The 25,917-nt window shown below is 42.2% G+C and overlaps 1 protein-coding gene across 21 annotated transcripts in view; it reads left to right on the forward strand.

Annotated features, from left to right (window-relative positions):
- LOC119653550 (homeobox protein 5) overlaps positions 1-25,917 on the forward strand; it is a 1,045,448-nt gene that overhangs the window by 846,298 nt on the left and 173,233 nt on the right. The gene's annotated exons all lie outside the window — the stretch shown is intronic.

The following is a 25,917-nucleotide window of genomic DNA, read 5'->3' on the forward strand; positions in this document are numbered from 1 at the left end:
CTTCTCATTCATGCTTACTTTTTTCCGGTCCTTGCTATAAAGTAGCATAATCCACTCAAATTAAATAAATCAAGTTTTCAAAATCCTCATCAATTCTCTCATCCACTTTTCACAATTTAATTAAAAGAAAAGATAACAAACCGAAAAATACTTTATATTCAGTATCAAATTAGTGAGCATATGTACGAACTCTATAAAAATTCTACGGCAACTAATGAACTTGTGTGTTACGCCCATCACTCCATAAACTAACTATCTCATTTGCAAGGCAAGTAAAAGCCAGACTTTGGCTGCATGAGGCAATCCTGCAGCAGAAAGGATTTCACTTCTAGCCTGCACTATCGTCCGGCAGCAAGACAATGTCTGCTTCATGTCTCAAAAAGTACTTTATGCAAAATACTATAAAGCACGTCCGCTGAGACATACACGAGATGAAGATGATGGACTCGATAGCAAAAAATCTCATTTTTCTTACTCTGTTTTCCATGTCTCCTCGTCGGCCAGCTTCATTGCTACAAGAGCAAATTCATAGAGACGTAGGTTTCAATTTTTTTGGCACAATGTACCCAAACAATTTTCGCCGTGTCCTCTACATCGCCATGCATTTTCCACCTGACTTTTCTTCTCGACTGGCCAAACGACAGAAGCGAGAGATGCACATGAATCCAAAAAAGGAGACTACATGAGACAAAAATTTAATTCTGGATAAGTTCTTGTAGGATACCAGGATTTTTTTCTATCAACCCCCGTATATGATGGCATGCATATACACCAGCTTCAACCAGCAGCGGGAAGTTACGAGAGTGATGCGATTTTCGAGGAACAGCTCATGCGGTGAATCGTCTACTACAAGAGAAAAATTTTCCAGGCAGCCTGTTCTTTTATCCTGGAGGAATCCTCTTTTTTTCCTTATTCCAGTTGAAAATCGAAAATGGTTGCATAGTAGGATGGTGGAAAGATGAAAGTGTACCGGGCTTGAGGACTCGCTCGCTGGAAAGCTTTGTGTGGGCACAGAGAGATAAAAAAATCATGGACTACAGACAGAGTGTAATTTTTGCATTACAGTAAAATTGGTTGTGCAGTTTTTATGGGTTCTACAATTCTCTAGTATGTACGTCACTTGAATTTATTTCCTACTGAAGGACGATATTCTCGAGCTAGTCGGGTATGTTTACTTTGGCATATCACACGGTGAGTCCTTTTTTGGGGGGCGTAGATGTAAGTTAAAATATTTTTGGAATTTAAAATGTTGTCCTATTTTAAGGACAAGGAGCGAAATTAAAACGTTTCACTAATTTTGGATAGAAGGGTATGATCTTCATTAGCTTCAGTTGCAGAGTGTAATTAATGCTCCTTCGCCAGGTATACCTATGCACTTCTCGTTTTTATTCGACCCACGTCATCCGCATAAGCTTGAACGTGTATTATCAAATTTTGCCACAGAAGTAGCGATAGCATACCTTTCGTCGTTTCTTTTGTTATATAGCGATCAACACCCACTTAAGCACACAGCAATCTCAGCGTTAACATAGCATAGATCCACTTCATTAGAGATTCGTCAATACCATGTCCTCTGTCGGCATCCCACAGCTATTGGAAGGGCGCACAGTCGAAAGCCCCTTCAATGTCCACGAACACCCCATCGCGTACTCACCCTTCAGAGTTGCATCCTCCGTCTTTAAAACCATTTAGTGGATGCGCCTTAGAGCCTTCTCGCGAATATGACGCTCAACCAGTCTCTCCAGACATTTCAGCGGAGATGATGTTAAGCCGATTTGCCTGAAGTTCTTTGGAGTCATCTTTCCCAGGCTTTGGTATGAAGATTACCTTCACCTCCTGCCAAGAGGAAGTCACGTAGCCCAGAACAAGACACCCTCGAAAAATATTTCCTGGAGGTTGCTGTAAGTGTTCTATACACTCCTTTAGCATCGCTAGGTAGATGCCATCCATGCCAGATACTTTGAAGTATTCAAATGATCGTATAGCAGCTCTCGCCTTTTCATTGGTAACAACCGTTCTCACAGTATCCCAATTTCCCTTCCAACACCTTCGTATTAAAGAGTTTGCTGAAGCCGCCAATTATCTCCTTCCCACTTCTGAGACCTGTCCTCCCAGGTGGTGTGCCTCCAAGAGAGTCTGTATAGACTCAACTCTGGAGTCCTTGAAAATATCATCCGGTTTTCTAATGGTTTTGGCCGACTCATCCTTATTAAGGAGTCTGCACAGTGTGGAAATCTCCTTTTCATCTTCCAGTTCCTCATAGTATGCCCCAGAAGTGTCTCGTTCCGAACGTTTTACGGGCCTCTTATGTTCACGCTGTGAGTTCCGAAAGTTTAACCATTCTTTATCTTTATTGGTTTTGCAAGCACGACTTAGAAGTCATCTGGTTGAGTTCCTGAGTCTCTGCAGTTCTCGGTTCCATCATGGAACCGTTTTACCACGCTGGCTTCGGGAAGTAGGACAAGCCCCTTCAAAGTAATCTAAAAGTGTGCGATTTAGAGTTTTCAATTGATCTTCTATCGCCAAAGGAGCTCTTAGTCGGTTTAGGAACACAACTTTGCCGCCAAGAAGTTCATTGAATATTCATCATCATCATCAACGGCGCAACAACCGGTATCCGGTCTAGGCCTGCCTTAATAAGGAACTCCAGACATCCCGGTTTTGCGCCGAGGTCCACCAATTCGATATCCCTAAAAGCTGTCTGGCGTCCTGGCCCACGCCATCGCTCCATCTTAGGCAGGGTCTGCCTCGTCTTCTTTTCCTACCATAGATATTGCCCTTATAGACTTTCCGGGTGGGATCATCTTCATCCATACGGATTAAGTGACCCGCCCACCGTAACCTATTGAGCCGGATTTTATCCACAACCGGACGGTCATGGTATCGCTCATAGATTTCGTCATTGTGTAGGCTACGGAATATTGTCCAATCCATTTTCCTAGGATTCTTTGTATTTGTATTACAGACTGATGAATTGCATTAGTAATAACAATAATAACCGTTGGCGCAACAATCCATATTGAATCAGACCGTGACGGTACACTGTAGTACATTGTAGGAGGTAATGTGGTGAGCATTGCGCTCACCCGAGATTATAACCCTGATTTGATTCAGGTACTCATTCACAGCTGAGTCGACTGGTATCCGACGTCAAATCATGATGCAAATCTCCCCGCCCCCAGTGAGATTTGAACCGCAACCTTTCGTGCGATAGGCTTGTGCTCTAACCACTCAGCTATCCGGACACAGCCTGCAATAATCAGACTAAATTCTAGATAACGATAATCGGAGAGTGAGATTTTATCTAGTACTCCCCAGTTTCTAATCAACTCTGAAGTGCAGATTGTTAGGTCAATTATTTCACTTTTTCTTGGTCCCACGAACGTAGAGGCGCACCTTACGTCCGCGGTCATTAGACCAGCTGAAGTGATAAAATCTGACAGCTTCGCTCCTCTGGGATTGCATTTGCTACTGCCCCAAAAAACATGCTGAGCGTTCGCATCACAAACTGTTAAAAGTTCAAGGCCACTTGACTCTGCATACCAGATCCCTTAGTTTTTGCGTCGGCGGGTATCATAGGGTAACCAAGCGGAGGCAACTATGACGTTTCTCCTCTTACCATTGACCTGGTATTGTAAGTTGACCGCAAAAAGGTCCTGCAGAATGGCCTCAGCATGGTTGCGTCGAACAATTTTGACATCAGAACGCAGGTCCTCGATCTTGAGGATCTTTCAACGAAGGACATTCTAGTCCTCTAGATAGATCTAATACCACAGATTCTGTTAAAACAATCCCATGGCTTTCGAACCAAAGATATATGAGGACAGTCCTGCAACTTTACCAGCCTTGCCGCCAGTAGATAAGAAGAAGCTTTGGCATGCCGCAGATTAATTTGACTAACCCTAATGTTTGTAACCATAAGTGCATAAGTGTCTAATCTGAAAATCGCCGCTAACTGAAAAGTCTTCTGCGTTCAGCGTGGATCTCATCGAGGTTAACAGCTTGTCTTGACCTTTCGCCGAAGGGGGGGGGGGGCTGCATGGGTCTGTTTTCATATACCAGCACTAGACCAGTTGTGTCCACATTACCAGCTTCCCTTTCTTCTGTTTTCTCGGGTACAGGCGGAGGAGAAGTTTCAGAGAGGCAACCCTGAAGTCCCCCGGCTAAAGTTTTTTTCTGTCGAGCCTCCCTCGCTTGTATTTTAGAGGAGTTGGGTAAGAGTGTCACCGACAGACCGGCTGTAGTCAGGTTTCCAGTTCCTCTCATTAAGGGAGTTGCTGCATTATCCTTTTTGGTTGACCGCGCCGTAGACACCGGGTGTCTTCTTACCACTTGAGAGTCGCAATCCTTTGTTTCATCTTCGTGTGTTTTCGGACACTTTTAGTGTAGTCGTAAACTACCACAAGCTTCCCAACCACGACAATGTGGTGTCCGACGGCGAGTATATTTCGGGCAATTAATCATCAAACTTTTTTTCTTGTGAGACCTCTAAAAATAAACCACTTGCGTAACTTCTGATGCAATCTTGAGAATTCAATTTCCTTTTCTATTCGCACAAGAACGAATCCATTACCATCAGCGGTTTTTGGAACTCATAACGAAAAAAAAGACACCACCTTGGCCTTGGTACTACTCATACAATTCAATTGTATCAAATTAACCATTAAAAGGTCATAAAACAAATGGACTTGCAGTAAAACTGGTACTATAATTTTTAAGAGATGGGAGAAGCGGTATTAGCTAGTCGTAAGTCTTAAGCTCGCTTGCCTACAACAAGATCTTGGAAATTGTCGACCCCCTCCTTAGGATGCGAAAAATTCATTAGTTAAGTTGTAATACAGCTTAGGATTAATTTACACTTTAATTAAAAGGAAACGACGAGGAGAAAGGGCTTAAAGCTAAGACGATTTGTAACGTTGAAAGTCAGATGATATTGACGGTTAATCTTTAGGTAATTTCACCATTCCAACGTTTTCATTACTCCAGGGGATGAAGCGATTTCTATGGAGAAACGTAAATTGTTTTGGGAATGTATAAACACATGACGAAATTGGGTTTATGGTAAGTAGAAGGAGTAGCTAAAAACTTCACTCCAGGAAAGGAAGTCGCTATCGAGAAAATGAGTATCTTTTACTATTTATGCTTTCTTATTGGTACTAAAAAGTCCTATCGAAAATATCCTAGAACGTAGCTGGTAACATTTCTCTTATCTACATTGTAATGGATACATAAAAATATAAAACCATTCCATGTTTGAATTATTCCTTTATTAATTTAAATCCACCATGTTTGTTTTGACATATGTTTTCAGTGAGTTATGGCCATGCATTAAGCACATAGCCCTCAGCTCCAGTCACAATACCATGAAAACGCAGTTTTTCTTTTAACAATTCAATGTCATGCTGACCAAAGCCGGCAACGATCCTTATTAAATGCTCAATGTTAAAGAAATTGACTAGGCTTTTCAATAAACACAATATCTGTGACATTCACCAGTCTATTGTGTAGACATCTTAGAATAATGCAGAATATTCTAGCCCTTCTGTGGGGTGGGAGGATGCAGATAAGACAAATTTTTCAATGCTCGATGGTAAAACGCAAACGCATAATTGGCAAATTTATAAGAACGCCAACCGGGAAGCAAAGAAAACAGTCGCTGTCACCCGAGCGAACCATTACAAAAATCTTTACGATAAACTGAACACTCGGGATGGCGAGAGAGATCTGTTTCGAATTGCCAAAAGCCGACACGAACGTACCATTATATTGAACACGTCTGTTGCGTTAATGACAGGAACAGTACTTTGCTTACCAACCGTCGAGCCGCAAGGGATAGATGGCAAGAATACTTCGAGCAGATTTCAACTGACGAATTTGCTCATCCTCCACTTTCACAATCATTTGGACAAATTCCAATAAAACCTAATGAAATCGGGGAAGCCACAGGACCTGACGACATCGCGCCTGAGCTCTGGAGAGCGAAGAGCTGGGACCCAACACTGTGTCTCAGTGAATTCTTTAATCGAGTTATTCAGGAGGGAAGAGCACCATCTGACTCGCAAGAAGATACCACTGTTCCAATATGGAAAAAGAAAGGTAACCCAGCAGAATGTTCAAATTACCGTCCGATCCGGTTACTTTCCCATACCATGAAGATTTTTGAACGCATTTTTGACAACAGTATTCGTGAAATCGTTGAAATAACCGTGAATCAAGTCGGATTTGTCAAAAACTGCGGAACTACTGACGCAATACACGCAGCACGGTTACTCATAGAGAAAAACCGTGAGAAGCATCGCCCTTTTTACATTGCATTTCTGGATCTAGAGAAAGCGTTTGACCGTGTGCCAAACGAACTCATCTGGTATGCTTTACAACAACACTTCGAGCCAGAAGAACTCGTGCACTGGGCTCAACTGCTCTACCACGATCCGAAAAGTAAAGTTCGAAATATGACGGGTGTATCAAAACCGCTTTGTGCCTCTGTTTGTGTTCATCAAGGAAGCACTCTCTCACCACTCCTCTTTTTTCTTGTTATGGACACCGTTGCACGGGATATCCAACGTCCAACGCCCTACACACTACTTTATGCAGATAATGTTTTCCTTGTATCTGATAGCAAAAATGATCTCGAGCAACTTGCCCAAAAATGGAATGATCGCCTCATGCAACACGGTCTCAGATTGAATCTAAATAAAATTGAATTTTTGGGCGACCGATTTCCATTCTGGCGCAGCAGAATTCGCGGCATTCGAAATTTATTTCGAATGCCGAAGAGTGACGGAAGAAAACAATTGCCTTCTTCTGCCTCCAGCTTTCACCGCGGTCAGACGTGTGTTTTTCCTCGTTAGAATAGAAAGTTGTAATATAAAATTCCTTTGAAAAGCGAGTCCAATTTGAATTACGAGTTGTTAAAACTTACGTTTAAGTTATAAAACGTATTTATAAAAGTTTGAAAGAAAAGAAGCAAGTCAAATAAACACGAGTTATATGCTAAATTTTGAGGCGTTTATTCTGTGTGGCAGCTATTCAAGAGGACGATTACAGGGGCGCTTTTCGAGGCCCTTTTAGCTTAGCACTTTACTCGGTATGGTTGTGTGATTGTGGACGTCTGACAGTTTCCTTTAAAAGTACAAGCAGCGTGATAGTTTCTAGGAACATCTTGAATTGTAACTAAGTCATGAAATTACAGCATGAAACAGCCACAATCACTGTCAGCGGCAGTGACCTACCCAGAACTCAGCGATTTAAATATCTCGGGTCAATGCTATCAGCCAATGGCGAACTGCGTTATGAAATTGCTTGACGCATCAGCGCAACCTGGATGAAGTGCCGTTCCACAACTGGTGTTCTTTGTGATGGACGTATTAACGAATGAATCCAAAATTTACCGCAGTGTCATCCGTCCTGTCGCTCGCTACGGTTCTGAGTGTTGACCGACTATATAAGACAATTAACGGCGACTTACGGTAATGGAGACGAAAATGTTGTTCATTGTTGCTTCCTTAGGAATCTTAAATAGAATGGTCATTCGTAAATGTCGCTACTTTGGCATATAAAAGAAACTATGTTGAGCCCAAAGTATTAACCTGAGGTATACCAGCTGGCTAACATCTACTTGAAGACGCGACCGTATTGAGCGAACTTCACTATTATCTGTTATATTTTCAATCAGAATCATGGTCCTGTGCATCTGTTGAATTGAAGAATGATTAAGGTTGCCCTTGCAGTGATTTGCTTGTCTCTTCAAAAATAGTCTTCCAGATAATTTGGCGTTAATTCGGAGAAGCGATATCCATCCATACGGTTTGATTTTAATTGAAACCTTACCTGGTTTAGAGACCATCATAATTTCGGCAACTTTCCATTGTCGATGAAAGTATTTTAGTCTGAGCACTGCGCTAATTATTTGTAGGACTTAATTAGGCCTTTTTCTGGCATTCTTTTTATTTGTTCTTCGTAATAAGTTCGTAGCCAGGAAACATATTTGTTTTAGTTTCTGTCCCCAGCTCATTTACATACACACACACCGTATTGGATAATGGGCATTTCTTGGCTAGAGGCTGGAAGGTGCTTTCTAGATTTCCACGAAGAGATCTATCTTGTCCTTTGCCGAATGAATCCCGTTTCCGTATTCGTGTTTAACCTATGGGAAATAAAAATTTCCTATTTCCATTGGTCCGATAAATTATCTGAAGGAAATTCTCACATTTCTTGTTTTACTGTTGCTGAATGCGTGCGCATTCCAAAGCCGTATTCCATTTTTCGATGGCGTGGATGTCACTATAAGTCCTATCAATTCCGAGACTCAACTTCGATACTATGCTTTCTGTGTAAAGATTATTAACCTATTGCATAGCTTTAACCTGAAGGATCAGTTGACGTTACTTCGGTTTCGCCAAACTATCCTGAAAAACTGAATTACATTTTAGCCCCATGGGAAGCTTCTCCTCAATCCATATCTTTCGAATGGATTCAACAACCGAGGACTGTTTCGTCTACCTTTAGAGATTCCGCTGCCAACAGGGTCCTTGTTAGATTCCAAAATCAAATCAGCTAGTTCAACTTTTTCTGTAGATGGTCTCAGTGTATGCGCGGTAGTCGAGCCCCAACTGATACAAAATTGACGGCTGGCAACTTCGACGTGGAAAAGCTTCTGTTTGTTGAGCCCAAGGACGCTTAACGTGATTTTCGTTGCTGATGATGTTGCTATGTTTCCCTTTTCATAATTTTGCTTGAGGATACAATGACAACATTACATTTTCCTTATATATGTCAATTTTTTCGGAAGCGGTTCCTGGCGCTTTCCCTAATTTCGTTGACTTACTCAGGGCCCGTAACATTTCAGCGCATTACCGATCCTAATCGCAGAGTTCACTGTCGTCTCCATTACCATTTAGTCAATCCTATCCGACCTCATAATTCCCAGACCATTCTTACTGATATAGAGTTATCAGCACTTCGCTTCAGCCGATTTCGATCCATGAGGTTTTATCCTGTTTACCCGTCGCAGCGGAAGGTCAAGGTTCAAATAATTTTATTAGTAGCATCAAATCAAGGCAATAATCACGGGCGAGCGCAATGCTGACCACATTGCCTCCTACAGTGCACCGTAGTGTTGTAGTCTACTGTTATGGAATGAAGTGCTAGAACACGCTCCAGACCAAAAGCTAGTTGGATTGCCGCGTCAATGATTATTAATATTATTCCTCGCCATCATCAAGGAAGCCACTACTTCTCTTTATTCTCGTTATGGACACCGTCACATGGGACATCCAACGTCCAGCGCCCTATACATTGCTCTATTTAAATGATGTTTTCCAAGCGTCTAATAGCAAAATTGTCCTCAAGCAAGTTATCCAAAAGTGGAATGATCGCGTCATGCAACACGGTCTCAAATTGAATCTGAATAAAACTAAATTTTTGACCACCGATCCTCAGGAAACAATCACTGTCAATGGAAGTGAGCGGCCCAAAGCTAAGCGGTTTATATATTTCTGGTCAATACTATCAACCAATGGCGAACTGCGTTACGAAATTGATTTAAGTATTAGCGCAACCTGGATGAAGTGGCGGTCTACAACTGGCGTTCTTTGTGATCGACGCAACAACGAACGTCTCAAATTTAAAATTTTCTGCAATGTCGTCCGCCTTGTCGCTCTCTACGGTTCTGAGTCTTGGCCGACTATAAAGGACAATGAACGGCGTGTTGCGGTAATGGTAACGAAGATGTTGCGTTGGACTAGTGGCGTGACACGCCTTGATCACATCCGAAATGAGGACATCCGCGATCGATATGGGGTTGCTCCGATCGTGGAAAAACTGCGAGAGAGGCGCCTTCGATGCTATGGTCACGTAATTCGCGCCAGAGGCTGGCGAAACAACGGTGGCTTAATACGCTGAATGAGGATTTAAAAGCCTCGCGATTGCATCCAGATCAGGAATTTGATGAAGCCAAATGGCGAAACCGATCACAACGAGCCGACCCCGCTTGTTAACATGACAAAAGCTAAAGTAAAAGAAGGAGATTATTTCTTGCTACATTTCGGTCGAACCAGTCAACAATCAAGCAAAATACCAAACCTTGCACACGGTGAAATTTACATAAATCTTTTGACCGTCACATATTGCCCGAAATATCCGTTCAACCAAGAGGGCTCAAAAAGTCAACTGGACTCAACCCCACCTCTATTAGCATATAAATTAAATATTTTTGCATAAAATTCATAAGAGCATAAAGGTTGCAAACAAATCAAACATAAACCTTCTAAGATTCATGAAAATACACGCGACTGCCATTAACTGACAAAACATCTTTTTCTTCCTTCCTAAATGAAACAATATTGTCCTAAGGGAAAAAAAACTTTATTTCCACTCTACAAGTTTAGATATCCACATAAAGGACACATATTCTTCCCCTTTATTATGGCGTTTTACATCTAGAAACTTTCTCTTATTTTTTTTGCTGTTTTGATGTGTTTCGGACCTTTTTTTTGCTTTCATTCACCAGCATTTTATTCAATTTGTCCTGTCTGAGAATGAGGCAAAGATTGAAATTCTTTATATTATATCCGCCATTCACAGGATGTTTTGTTCCCTTTGCATCGCCACTGAGCCTATGAATGAATTTCTTGATTATAAGAGACTGAACATTATGTCGTTGGACCGTATACTGTTTTGCATGTGAAGCAGTGACCGGATATTAACTATCCTTTACAAGGATATAACAACGGGGTTGAGGGCAAATGTAAAATTGACATGCAGAGCTGGGGAGAGCGGAATGAGGTTCTGAGTTCCAGAGTTCAAAACGCTTCTTTTTCAAAGTCCAGGCCTCTCATGTTTTGATTATAGAATACAAATACACATCACATAAGTAGATATGCGTGATTTTGAAAGATGTGATCCTTCCGAAGCTGCCTGAAACTGAAATGAAGAAGGCTGGCTACTACGATAAATAGTTCTATACAACAGCTCCGATTTGTCTTCCGTGTCCTATTATGCGATTCCTTTCAACTTATCTCCTATGCAAATTGTGTAACGAAAAAAGGGTTAATTGCGCTGACTGACCTCGGCACGGATAAAAGAAGGATTCTTCAAAAGGAAATGAATCAACGAAAGGCTGAAAGGCTCGTGAATCGGAGCTTCATTTCTTCGTCCATGTCATATTGAATTTCTTTTGAGCTCTACATCAACAAAGTGTGTGGGAGACTTTTACAGGAAGCGTCCATTATCCCAACGAGGCCCATAATCTTATTAGGGATATGTGGGAAAACGGAGTCATTTGGAGATTGCAGGAAACTGTGTGGGAATATTTTTCTGTCGGGTCTTCTCAAAGTGCGCAGAGGACGTGTGAAGAGGAGAAAGCCATAATGTAATTTGATTTAATTCTGAGAAATATCTCGCTTCACAAGGTCTAAACGTGGTAAATGAACTATCCCTTTGTAAGGACAGCAGATGACCCCCAATGTTTGTTGCACTTATTACCATGAATTGTCTCCTGAAATGCACTGCCCCTAAAGTTGCCAAAGTTTCGAGCGACTACCAACCCCTTACCCTCATTACTACCACTTCTGCAGGCTTTAGAGCGCCAGTAAACGCAGTAAGGATATCTTAATTTTTGTTGAGTTTTTTCGTCCTTTCTACCGTTCTTCATTTCCATTGCACTCCAGAGTTTAGCTCTATCCATTTAATTACCTTAATGTTTAGCCATTATAAATCTGTCCTGTCCTCCAGATGATACTACTACTTCGAATGCATTTCTCAACTTCTCAACGAACTGCGGTAGAAGTACCAGAACTTAGTTCAACAAAGCAAGAACAACAAAACTCGGTCCTGGCGAAGAATCGAAAAGAAGTGGAATGAACACTCGATGGGATGTCGGATGAGAGGTACACCGTTTTGTCCATTGTGAAAGACAACACAAACAAAAATGAATAAAATAAAAACCACTTCCTCGTATTGAGGACTGAAGTAAAACTAAAAAAAAGGACGTCGTACAAAAGCAAAATGCAGCATGAAGTCCTGAAATTGCCGATGTTCCTGGCCAACTGGCTTCAGGTCTGGCTGGGCATTGCTGGGACAGTGCAGGCTGTTGTACACCAGAGTAGGGAAAATGTTCTTTAGGTGGCTAATTAAAAAGCTTTGTAAAAATGTACTCGATTCAGTTTTTTACAGCAGTTCTCCCTCCTAAGAGGGGGTCGAGGCATTGCCCACTCCCCGTATTCATTCTATTACGGGCACATAGCTTGCTATAACTGCGAGGAGACGGAAAAGAACTTTGTGTCTAGTGGGCAGCAGGAACAGGATATATTCGCCTTTTTACTAATGTGTTTTTCCTGTTGTTCCACTATTTCATTAGACGGGGTGGTCTAAAATAAAGGGATTTAGTTGGCTATGGAGCAACCGACTGAACTCGAAGAATGTATTTTCAAAAGGATTTGATTTAGCGGGAAACTCAAATACAATATCGCATCTGTCTTCCTGTCATCAATACACCATATGCGGCGGAAATCCATGCTTCAATATTCGTTAGACCTCAAAATAATATCTCCAAGTTGTCCACCCTCGGCACATCGACCCCTCCTCACTAGGCCTCCTGTTTCCCTGCTTAAAACAACATCATATCTTTATAAACTGTCCTTTTTTCTAGATCCTTTCAGGAAACAAAACTTCAGGATGAGAATATAATGAGCGGATCCTTGATGCCAGAAAAATGCAAACGTAACAGAACCGAATCCTCCCCTTTTGGGCACTACTACATGTGCTGCCTTTAATGATGATTGTTTGGTTAGCCGCGCTTTAATATAGAATAATTGAAGAGGAGAAGAGTGAAATGTTAAGAGGAGCAAGGAAAAAATCCTAGATAATGTCTTTGTTATTCACGGTAAAGTTTGCGGTCAATGTCAATTAGGTTAACTTTTTGCAAGGATGTGGGGGTGAATTTAAATTTTTGGACTGAAACTTGGCTGGAAGCTGTAAAAAATTCCGCTGGTTTTCTTTTAATTTTCCGGTCAATTAGGAATTAGTACAGGCGGAGTATTTAGGCGAGATTTTATCTTGTGACGCAGAAGGTATTCCGAGTAGGAACAAATTGCTTAAGTTGTGTTTTTTTAATTCAGCGGAAAATGTCCTTTTATTTTTGAATTAAAAATATTTTGAATTGTTTTGAATGAAATCTAAAATGGTTGTATGACTAGAAAATCACTCCATTTCAAAAATATTACTCCGAGCAAAATACGCTTACGTTTGAGAAAAATGACCCCCTCCAGAACTTCCCGAGAAGACTGCGTTCCACCACGACTGTTCTGTATCAAGTAGCATGACATTATTTGGCATTTTTGCTTTTTCTGACTGTTTGACCTATTCATTGCCCCTGTTTCCTCTTTTTGGTCAACGTCGATATATGTTATGACTAGTACAGAGAGATGATCGGATTGTCTCAGGCCAAAGTACCTCGCTAACACGTCGCAAACAAGTATCCATGAAGACACGGAGCTTTTGAATGACCGTGGCTGCTATCTTCCGTCAGCTGTGTAATGAATGTTGAAGTAGGAAATGGGCAAAATGGCTAATAGGTTGGCTGTGGCGAGAACCTTACCCTTGTTGTGATGGTGAATAAGAACAGGTCTTACCCTTAAGAAGCTGGCTGATGTCCAAAGCCAAGTTTTGGTATCTAAAGCTAAATTTCAAGCACTTTCTATACAAGCCTGAACTTTGACCCTAGTTCGGCTTTCTTGCGTGTTTTACTATTGGAGCTAATGATAAATTTAGTTCTGATAACCTGGCCAAACTTAATCCAGTCGAAAGAGTCGCAAACTTCTTAAGCAAGATTCAGACTAAGAAGTATCCTGCTGTGATTTGAGGAGGATCTAATGGCTTTTTACCTTGAATGTCCCATTGTTTGTTAGTATGAGGTATGAATGTGAAAGAAGCCACTGTTCCTCTCGCCACCTGATTTCGAACTGTGGAACCCTTAAACCTTTCCATTCCATTGATCCCAAGCCTCATTCTGTAGTGCATTTTTTTCAGTGCTTCTGAGTGCTCCCCTTTTATGTAGAGCAGAAAACCCTGGCTATCCAAGACACGCCCTCTTTGGCAGTTTTAATTACTTTTTCTTTCAAAGGCGTATCTTCGGCAACCAGGTGTGAGCAATAATTCTTCTGAGAATCTCGGCATATACAATAATATTGAACTTCACATCCTCCCACGTGTCGCGGAATCTAGCTATGTACTACTAAGGAAATCCTCGGAAAGCTACTCCTCGAATGCTACGATGTGATACCCATGAATTGAAGCGTCACATTCTCCCATGCGTCGTTGATTTTAGTTACGTAACTAAAAAACCCCTGGTCCTTGGATGCTATGATGTGACACCCAGGCACCACCTCGGAGGAATCGAATCTGGGGATACATCCCAATTGTTTCTCCTTGCTGTCCAGAAGACGCTTGATAGCTAGCTCCGACAGCCTACCTTCAACGCTGGTCCACCTGTTGACATCAGTTTGCACTAAGGAAAGTGTTGCCCATCAGCGCTTCCTGTAAGTGATCCATCGCTGAATAGCTTCACCATGCGTGTTTTGTGAGCGGGTTGTTGCTGCTTCGCCATCTGGATTAGCTGCTTGCCGTTCCAGTCCCTAAAACTCTGTTCCAATTTTCTCTCTTGTGACTCCTACCGATCACCTGACTTTCTCTGGTTTCCGTCCTTTTTTGATTGTTACACGCGGCTTTTGAGGAAGTCTATCCAGCAAATCCCACTTTTGTCGTGTCGCTACAAACAGTCTCTTGTGAAGTCTAATTTCCACTCGACAAGCTGTTCTCTGCTCGTGAATATCAGCTTTCAATATTATGATATAATCCACTTTTGAAAAAGGAGCAAAATTCTGTGCTTTCCATAGAAGAAAAGCAATAGTTTGTTGAAGGCTCCATCGTGAGGAGATCGTTTTGCTTCTTGACGAAGGCTGTAACATACCTTTCTAAAGAAGTTAGTAGTAGTTCTTCCTCCTCCATTTTATCTTCGAGTTTGCTGATGAATTTTTCGCTTAGTAGCGTTGCCTGAGTTACTTCTGAGTTGTTTATGAATCCTTCCTGAAATTTGAGCGATTCTCTGACCGAAGTTCCAAAGATTTCCAGTGGCCTACCAGTCCTTGGAAATAATCACCTGCTTCCCGCTACACGCGTCTCGACGGGTCTGATACACTCTATGGTGGGTTTCCGTGAAATTAACTAACGTAACTGGAGCAGGAATCGTAATTTTGTCCATTGTTCTAATTTAAAATTCAAGGGAATTAACCCGCTGCTTTTCAATCAAGCTTTCAAGATATCCTATCGTGCACCTCTTGACAGTAGAGGACATACAAATACTCCTTAAAACCGTCGCATTAGAGGCTCTGTATTCGTTCATGTTCCTTTTCCTTTAGTATCAGCTTCGTGGAATTGGTAGACACGACAGATAAACTGGAATCAAAAATCAGGGTTGTGAAAAAGGCATTCGAAACCGCCTCTTAAGGCTCGTACCTCGCTAAATACAGCAAGCAACCATTGCAACTCTGGTGGAATGATCAACTGACCGGGGAGATTTTCAACATCTGCTACAGGCACAAATGTTGGCAATCATTCAAGGACTGCCCGAGAAGTTCAAGTCGCCTATCAAGATTGCCAAGAGGCGGTCCTGGTTGGACTATCGTCTGAACATTGAAAACACCAGCAAATCTGTCCAAGGAACAGAGGAGCCCATCCTTTCTTAAAAAGTCAGAAGGCTTCTAGACGGAATCTTCTGGTGAAAGTCTAGAGCTGCCATTTCAGACGCACTTCATCGCCAGCGAAGAGGACTGCGTGTCAGAGCCTTGCTTGGAGCCGCGCCAATCATGCAAGATTACCAAATCAAACCCATATAAAATCGACTATGTTATAAACAGCTTCTTCGTATTTAAATCTCCGGGCCCAGAATATATAGCGCCAACCATGCTACAGAAATTGCAAGAAAGGGTTATGTCGTGGGTTGTCGAGATTTATCGGAGCTGTATCTCTTTGAGATACGTACCACAGTCTTGGGGACGCGTGCGCGTGGTTTTCACACCGAAAGCAGGCTGGTGCGGCCATGAGTCCGTAAAGAGCTTTCAACCAATCAGCCTCGCCTCTCTCGTGTTGAAGACCCTAGAGTGCGTGCTCGACATCCACTTGAGGGCGATATTCTCTGACTCCCAGTACGCCTACTTTAAAGGCAAATCCACAGAAACTGCTCCACTCCAAGTAATCGGCATGGTTCAGCGATCACTACAGTACAAGCTCCTGCTACCTTCCTGGATAGAGTATATATATATCTACACTGAAAAGTAAAAATTGTAGTTTGAAGGAAGCTACTGGTCTATCAATTTTAGGTTAGACTACAAATGACAGACAATATCTAATCTCTATAGAGGGAGCATTCAACAACGTTAGTACCAACGCCATCAAAGAACCCTTGACCAGAATTGGTTCGCAGGGGTATCTTAAAAATTAAATAATATTCATGCTAACAACTTGAATAATTCAGTCCGAGCTGGAGGGTAGCCACTTGATCAGAGTCGGCAGAGGCACGCCCTAGGACGGTACCATCTTTCCAGTTCCCTGGATGATAATGACGGCCGAAATTTTACGGACATTGGATAGGAGCAGGATAAATACAGTGGCCTGTGCGGACGACTTGTTGATGTTGATGTCTGGGATGTTTCCTTCTATTATGGATTGTGATATTATTGAAGGGACGTTGAGAAAGACGTGCCTGTGGGCGGTACCGAAGCTGATGCTATTCACCACCAATCAAGGGAACCCGAACTCAACCTTGCCCGGTTAAATGAATAAATATTGGTTCCTAAGATGCCTACAAGAGGACATTTGAAAGGAAATGGGGTGGCCGTGGTACGTTCCATCCTGACGTCTGGTTCTATTGCATAATGGCAGGAGTTCAACAAAATGTGTAATGGAACGAACCTTAATAGTATTCAAGGAACCGCGAGTGTAGGTGCTACCGGGTGTCTGCAGTATTGCCCGGCAAATTACCTCAATGCACTTCTGCACCCTCCCCTAACTTAATCTCCACATTAAATACGCTTTATCGTACAATACTGCCTGACTACATGACTCCCGATGTTGGACAGGGAAACGCTATGGCGATGGTAACATCCTAGACGAAGCGTTTCGAGAACTTTGGGCATTCCCTACGAACTATGCTACACGCACGCCGAAATTTCATGAGAAAGTTTCCTGTGGATTTTCCAACCAGGGCATAGTGGAAAACCGGAAATCTGTTGCAAGGCTACAGCGCAATATTTTTCACCGGCCTGTGGAGGCGATGTGGTAGTTTTCTCGTATATACTCTATGTGTATGGTCTCCCAGAATTTTCCAATGTATTTCAAAAGGAAATGCTGGTAATACTGGAAACCGCGATGGTTGGGCACGGGTGGAATCTACTGGGACTACCGCGGACTTCAGATGACGAAGGCTCTATAACGAAACCCGATCACAAGAGCTCTTTTGCCAGAGGCGCGCAAGTGCGGTACAACTCTAGCTTGAGTCACACTACAGGGGAGGGGGCTACTATGCTTCGTGAATGCTAGCTCTGAAGATCTGCCCCCTTGCTCCCACCACAGTAGTCATGGTCTTGGGAGTTTGCGGCGTTTGAACGGCTCACCACAGTGCCAATTCTTCTTCCCAGCCACACACTGATACCTACATCTACACAGCCCAGAGTACAAAGGTAAGAAAATAGAAAGGCCTAGAACCACACCTGGAGGATTCCTTTTGATGTGTACAAGCGACCTAAGCCTTTTTACTGACAGCAATTTCTACTCCTCTGACTAGTGGAATGGCACTGAATCATACCGTTAGGTCAATATGTTTCCAACTTCCAAGTCTTGTGACATTGTTTTGGAATTATATCGAGAACTTGATCTCCGGCAGAGGCGAAAGTCAAATATTGGCTGAATAAAAGCTGAAAAGGCGACTCAAACTACCCCCCATTGTGTGACCTATAAACTACCACTTGCACTTCCTGATCAACCCATTCACGGGTATTTGGCCTGCAACGTCAACGAAGTTCCTCATTTGATATTGTCTCAGGCCACATTACATAGGTAACATTAGGCAGACTTAAATTTGGGCATTGCAGTAAGAGTGATGGTCACTTTCTATGTGCCACTCCCATATCTGAACATAGACAGAGTATTAGCGCCATTGAAGTCAAGGAAGCAATGAAACAAATAAAACCGCGAAAGCTGCAGTATCTGGCGATATCGAATTTGAACCCTGGAAAGCGAATAGCTGGGACCCAACACTGTGGCTCAGTAAGATCCTTAATCGGATTATTGAAGAAGTTAGGACACCATCTGACTGATAAGAAAGCACAACCAATGTAGAAAAAGTCTGCTGGAGTGGTCAACTTATCGTCCGGTTGCTGGCTGAAGATTTTTGAATGCATTGTTGACAACCGCATTCGCGATATCGTTCAAAAACTGTGGAACTACTGACGTAAGACATACGCTGCGGTTATTCATTGAAAAATGCCGTGAGAAGCATGACCCTATTAACATTGCATTTCTGGAGCTGGAGAAGGCGTTGGACCGTCTGACACACGACTGATTCTAATGAAACAGCGATTTAAATATGCTGTTAGCCAATGCAGAACCGCGTTATGAAACTTGGATGAAGTGGCGTTCTAGAACTAGCGTTCTTTGTTATTGACTTATCAACGAGTGTCTGAAATACTATATTTACAGTAGTACCATTCGCCCTGCCGCCTTCTATGGTTCTGAGTATTGGCTGACTATAAAATGCAAAGAACGACACCTCACGGTAATGGAGACAAAATGTGCGTCGGACCCGTGGCGTAAGGAAAACACCTTGGCCCTTTTTAACATAAAAACCACATAATTTTCAAAAGTAGATAGTTTGCCAAAAGTTAAAGACTCCGTAGAATTTCCGAAAGTAAGATGCTCTTTCGGAAGAAAATTTATAAAGGACATCTACTGTTTGGCATTTCAGCTCTTTTTGACAATCAGTAACACCAGTATTTTATAACCTATTTCGACAGTGTAGCTATATAAACTCCTTCGGATGACCTCGATCAGTGCTATAAAGTTCGAAACATTCAGGCACGTACCTCAAAAAATGAATCCTTCCAGGAAAACTTTGGAGCCATCAACGACTTCGTCATGTGAATTACCATTTAATCAACTACTTTCCTTCCGCATCATTAGCAAAACGTTTTCATAAAAATTATCCTTTATTGCTTACTCCAAAAAAACCGTATCATACTCCCATTGGCACAGTCCACATAAAAAAAGGAACCATTTATTCTTGGTTTGTTTCCATCCCTTGAGTCATTCGACCTATACCACCTCAGATCCAATGGATATATCCTAGCTTGCACTAATTTTTCGTGTTTCGCCGAATAGTCTTTATGGCGCCAGACGTCGGTCGATTATTACCCACAATGGCGTATGGCATTTCTATGAGTAATTTTCCTTTTTCGTCGTTTTTGTTGGATGGTAACAGTACGTGAAAACAGCTTGAAAGTCATCGTGATCGCATGTGAAGGCAAGAAAAAATCTCCCACCCATACGACGCCCGCAAAGTCTGAAGGAAAATTAACTTGTGCTCAATTTATTATCCTCACGGAATGAAAATTTAAGGTATACCAACTGCAATGGGGATGGCAGTTAAGTGGATTTTATGGAGGATATTCAGGGAAGAGTTAAATAGTTATCTTTGCGGAAGGTCATTTTTGAGACAATGTCCTCCGTTTTTGCATTAGGTTCAATGCGGAAATAATTAACCTTCGAACACACACAAGGTATCATTTTATAAGGACCTTCGGCAACAATCAAAAGCTAAACTGGATAATTTGTCAGAACAGCATATATGGATTTTGTTCACATGCAATATGTACATCATAATTATCGGGGCCGGAAAAGTTCAAAGGCAATGACCGTGAAAGCTGCAAATATTCAGAACATAGAGACGAGTCACCAACGTAAGCATAATACGCAAATATACTGAGATATGTGCCGTAATGGAATATAAGAAAAAGCAGTTGATAAAAAGATCAAAATTGAAGCCATCCCAGTCAAACTTATTCGATTTAAGTCAACCCCAAGGAACAGTCCTATACGAACCCAACCACCTGGAAAAAAGTAAAGGAGAAGCTCTTTCTCAAGTTTCATTGCTCCCACGTTTTCAACTCTTCCACGTTTTTGCCCTCCATTGCAGATGGCTTGCATTGCAAGTGTATCTTTTCGAATGGTCGTACGTGAGTAAATAGAATGAAAGTAGTAGATCTTCTCAAACAACTTTGCATAAAATAAATGTCTACCTTTTGCAAAATTACAAAACTGAATAGTATAAAACTTAGATAAATTTCAAGTATCGTCGTCAAACCTAATACTCAAAGTGCACAGTACACAGGGAGTTCTGGATGCCTTTATTCACAGAGGACCCTGTCCTTATCTCTCAAGAAGTCGTTGCCATGATAAAATGAAATAAGATGATGACAAGGCGAAATTCTCATCTTGAGAAAAAGAAAGGAGACGAAACCGAAACGTTTGGCTATGGGTGAATGACTACTTGGTTTCTTGGTAGATTCTGATGGTTACCTGGGCCCAAAAGTATGCACCTACGTGCTTAAGTTCAAGAACTGGACTTTGAAATCTTTTGCTACATTTATGAATGCCACCACAAAGGGACGAGTTTTTTAGCCATCTTTTTCGAAATGAAACGAATTACATTGCTTCGCGAAAAGGGTTTATGAAGTAATACAGGGTCAGGTGGGGAAAGTGAGATTAACTTTTAATGAAAGAGACATTGCCGCGCATTGAATTGTATTCATGCGGATGAGGTGGATTCACTGTTAATTTAGTGTTTAGCTCAAGGGAAAAATGTTCACAAGGGCAAATGGGAAGACTATTGTAAAAACGTTGAGGCTTCAAGTTCAAGCTAACAATATTGAAGCAACTTGCGATCGCTAAGTAGTCAGTACCAGATTTCTTGTCTGAATGTTCGAACTACTCTACTGCCTGCTTCTGTTACTATCCCACCATATGGAGACCCGGAACACGTCTTTGACAAATGCATTCACGACATCGTTAAAATTCCTATCAATTGGGCCAGCATTGTCAGAAACTTTGGTACTCTTACATTCCATTCTTCGGTCTAGAGAAAGAGCTCCTGTGCCAGAAGAATTCGTTTAATAGGTTGAACTGCTCTGTTGTAACATCTGTTGCTCCGGGTTCAAGGTGCCTTCCCCATCAAAACAGTTGTTTGTTATCGGACGAGGTTCTGGAGTAGATTAACAGCAAAGTTGGCCCACTTCTTTCACCATTGCCTTGTATTAAATTGTCAAAGGACAGCAACCTCGACCGAGTGATAGCTTCTTTCAAATTAATTTATCCCCACGAATTTGGCTTAATCAGCAATCCTTCTTTTTGACCTGGGATGTGTTCATCCAAACGCACACATCGATTCGCGAGTAACTTTCAGAAACAGCGCCCCTGCCTCACCGATTAATGTAACTGGCTTTGCGTTCACTGTCCGCCTGTTCATTCCATGTGATACACATGAAACTTGGCTTGACGATAATTTCTCCATATTTATTTCATTCGCTGGGACAAAGCCGAGCTGCATCACGTAAGTCCACTGACGTGGAGTTCTAAGTGTAATAAAAGATCCACTCCGCGCCGAACCCATTTTCCCCTTTTCTGGTTCTCCTCATGATTGTGTTGCCTTTCGTATATCCCCGCCCCTCCCGTATAGTCTATCTTGTATTTGATTTGGCGCTCTCATCTGTATAAAGAATTGTTCGACAGTTGTCGCAACTCATTATTGTCAGGTATCCTTTTCCCCCTCCCCCCTTTCTTCCTCTGAGGGGATTTTAACCTCCTCATGACCAACTGGTCTAATCTTCCTAGCTTTCCAACTCCTTCCCACAACCCTTCTCACTTTCCTCTTTTACTCTCATCTTTTATGAATACTTGCCTTGCAATTCACCACTTGCCGCACTCTCAATATGTTCCTTTCCCAACTTTGACGATCTCAACTCAGTATTAACAATCGTGTGATCGAGCTCTCGATTTTTGCGATTTATTTTTCGATCTTCTCTTCTGTTATGTCCTTTCTTCTCCAATTTGCGTGCACTCTTACACAACTGATCGCTGAGTTCCCTTAAAGCACCCCCCTGAAGGATGCAGTGTGTGTGAAGCTTACTAGAAATGATGCCGACATTGCTCATTTCAAGCTATGCGCCCCCACTTTTTAATTATAAAAAACACTTAAGCGATTTTTTATGAGCGTCGTGGCCACACTTGCTCACAGTGACTTGAAACCTTCTTGGCTCCATACCAGCTATTTTTATAAGCCCATCTAATCTTCTTCCATCACTTTTGCTGACTCCACTGCTAACTCCTAACAAAAATCCTGCGACATACTCTGTTCTTATTTCGCTTTCGTGCTTACTTCCCAAGCACTGCGTCCTCTACACTTCAGACTGCTCCAAATCACTCGCAATTCCTCTTCTTACCTCTTTCTTATTTGAATCCATCATCAGTAATCTTGGCACCAATATCGACCCCCATCTCTTTGGAAAGAAGCTCTATTATTCCTATCTTGAAAAGCGAGACCCTACTTTAGCTATGAACTATCGTTCATTATTTCGTGAAATATCGATCAACTGCTTCAAACTTTTTGGTTTTTACCCACTTCGTTGCAGAATGCCTTAATTCACTCTTCGATCCCGAGATTGTGCCAGTCATACAACACCCTAAAGTCTGGGTCCTTCGGATCTGTCCCTTTCCTTAGTTTTAGACGTAAGTTAAGCTACTTACTTGCTCCTTCTTCTCAGGACAATATGTAATTAGAAATTTAGCTTGAAATGTAAGTTCATCCAAAATGATCAGTCCCTGTTGACGATCACCAAGGAAATGCTTTTCGTCAGTCTTTCTATTTTCCCCTTGTAACCTGTTTCACGGGAATCCCACATTCAGCGCCCTATATCCTGTTGTACACATAGCATTCAATGGGGACCGAGAGGACATTCCTGTGATTTGTGGCTTTCGAACAATATCTGACAACGCGGCGTTAGTTATAACCAGGTTTTTGCCGGTAGACATCTTGGTGGAAGAGATGTCACGGCTTTACATCAGGAGAATCCAACCAACAACCCAAGACGCCGTGCAATAGACAAGATCGAGAAAAGGACATTATCAACGGCCCGATGGGATAACTCAATGATTCGTGTGTGGATCAATCGTCACCACGGGACCTGTATTTACCAGCTAACGCAGTTTCTATCTGGTTTCGGTGGATACCGCAAATATCTACACAGGTTTGGACATGAGGATTCGCTAGCATGTCCGACCTGCTCAGGCGAGGAAGAAGACGGAGACGCAATGCATGCAATATTCTATTACAGTAGCTTTGCAGGCATCTCCTGGTGGAACACATGCTTCAGTCGAAAGACAAATGGCACGACTTAGTGACATTCGTAACTAATGGACAATCAGAACTCTGAATAGCTGAAAGGGAAAAGCGAGCGATAACCAAACAGGAATGTTAGCATAATTGCTAACCGCCCTCGTGAAGTAATATCTAACGACAGTTCCGCGGGGTGAGCGATTGAGGGATGCACGGGTGGGAATTATGATACATCCTCCAATCGTGCACATCAGCGGTTTTTGCTGATGTCTTTGGAAGATTCCATATACAGATATCGAATCAGCCTGTGCGGACTTGCCTGATCTCGAATCGAAACCTCAAAATCAATGCGGGTGATTTCAACGCGGGAGTTGCGGATTGGGGCAGTTTACCTACGAACAGCAGGGGCCGTATTCTGCTCGAGGCATTCGCGGAGCTAGACTTGGTGCTTGTAAATACCACATACGTGTCCACTTATCATCAGACAGGTCCGGACTCAACAGCCGGTTTGTCAAAATGTGAGTCCCGCACCACTATACTCGTAGTGACCATCGGGCAATTTTCCTTCAGGTGGAATATAGGCCATGCGGCGATGTGCATTCCCCTTGAGTTGCAATTCAGGGCGGATTCTTCCAAAAGTTTGAAGATGGTGCATTTATACAGATGTTATTGGGAGTCCACAATCCTGGTGGTCTCTTAGGCGGTAAGGGAGCTGCCTTCCTCCGCCAGCGCTGGATCTAAATATTCTAGCCGAGCTCGTACGGTTTATAAAATGATCTAATATAACATCAAAACGAAGTCATCCTGGCGGGAGTTGCCCAAGGAGATATCCTAGGATCTTCTGTATACTTCAAATCTAGCAACTGTTCTTAACGCGAGAGAAGATATCATTCAAAATAAAAAAGTATATATAAAGGAGCACCAGTCTGCAATGATCACCCCTTAGTCAGGAACTTACTCCAATAAAAAAACTGAACTTCTTGGATAAAAAGATGACACATAATGCCATTTGAAAGGACTTTTTTTGTTACTTGCACCATGGACATTTTGAAATAATCGTCCACTCTCGAAAAATAATGAACTTTTTCGCTACAACATTTGTTTATCAATTGGTGCACCCATCCCTAAATAAAGGTGTTGAAGGTTCCTTCAATATTGGCGTTCCCCAACCCAATTGAGAATTATTGCTGTCAGTGGCAGAGACCTGCCAAGAATGGAGCGGATTAAGTACATACCTCGGATCAACGATGAACTCCGCCATGAAATTACTTCACAAATGGATGAAGATGGACCTCACAACTGCTGCTCTCTGGTTGACGTTTCAGCGATTAACCCGGTTGTCCTTCATAGTTCCGTGTGCTAGCCATTTACCAACGTCATCTCGCGATAATGCAGACGAAGATGTTCTGTTGGGTCTGTGGGATACCACGTGATGATCCCGTCTGGAATGGAAATATCCACGATTATTATGGAATTGCAGTCATCGTGAAAAAGTTGCGATTGAGGCATCTTCGATGGTACGAACATATAAAGTCACTACCGAAGATTGGGATTAGTCGAAATCTAATCCATGTTTTTTAGTGTGGGCACAGTGAGGTGAAGCTTTTATTCCGTCAGTGATATGAATGAATATAGCCAAGCCACTGACGTAATGATGGTGTTGTAATTCCCTTGAGGGCGTCTACAAACGGCGTCAACTACATGCGATATCTCCAAAGTTCGAACATTGTTAGAAAGGATTGAGAGCAAAGGCTGGTGGATTGCTATGCGTGCGCATAAAGGCGAAGACCTGTAGATCTCTCGACCAGATTTCCTCCTTTACAATGAAAAGATAGCCTTCACTCAACATTCCGATGTGCAGAGTATACTTTTCATTCACTTCTTATCGCTATTGGGCCGAGAACCGCCGTACCGAGAAAATCCTGGGTAATAAATCTCGCATGCGGACGAAGGTAAGCAATCCCACATTGAATTTCTAAACGATTCTTCTTACTTTCTGCGGCATTCGCACAAAGTATTTTCCATCTTTTTTTCTTTCAAGAACAGAAGATCAGGAACCATTATGCGAATACGAGGGCTGTCAGCAAAACCGACGGTCGCAACCAGAATCCGGAACTATTTGCAAAAGAATTAACCACTCGAATTCGGGACCTCTTCCGCCATTCGGAGTGCCTTGTTATACAACGTTGTTTTCTTGAGCCTCCCAAATACGTGGACTTATCAGCTTTCCAGGAAGCAACAAAACAAGATATCTGTCACTTGAAAGTGGAAATAATGTCACCTCGATCAACTGCCAACTTTGCAAGATTCTTAGTCTCAAATCCACTAAAGTTGATTAGCGGAAAACTACTCGAAACAATCAACTACGTCTATAGACGATTTTCCTTCGATTCAAGAGAAAAGATCGTAAAAACATCGAACACTGACTTTTCTTTCGACGTAACACGCAGTTGCAGGGTGGAATCGTTCATTATTCT

Source organism: Hermetia illucens, chromosome 4 (assembly GCF_905115235.1).
Source record: "Hermetia illucens chromosome 4, iHerIll2.2.curated.20191125, whole genome shotgun sequence".
Taxonomy (NCBI): domain Eukaryota; kingdom Metazoa; phylum Arthropoda; class Insecta; order Diptera; family Stratiomyidae; genus Hermetia; species Hermetia illucens.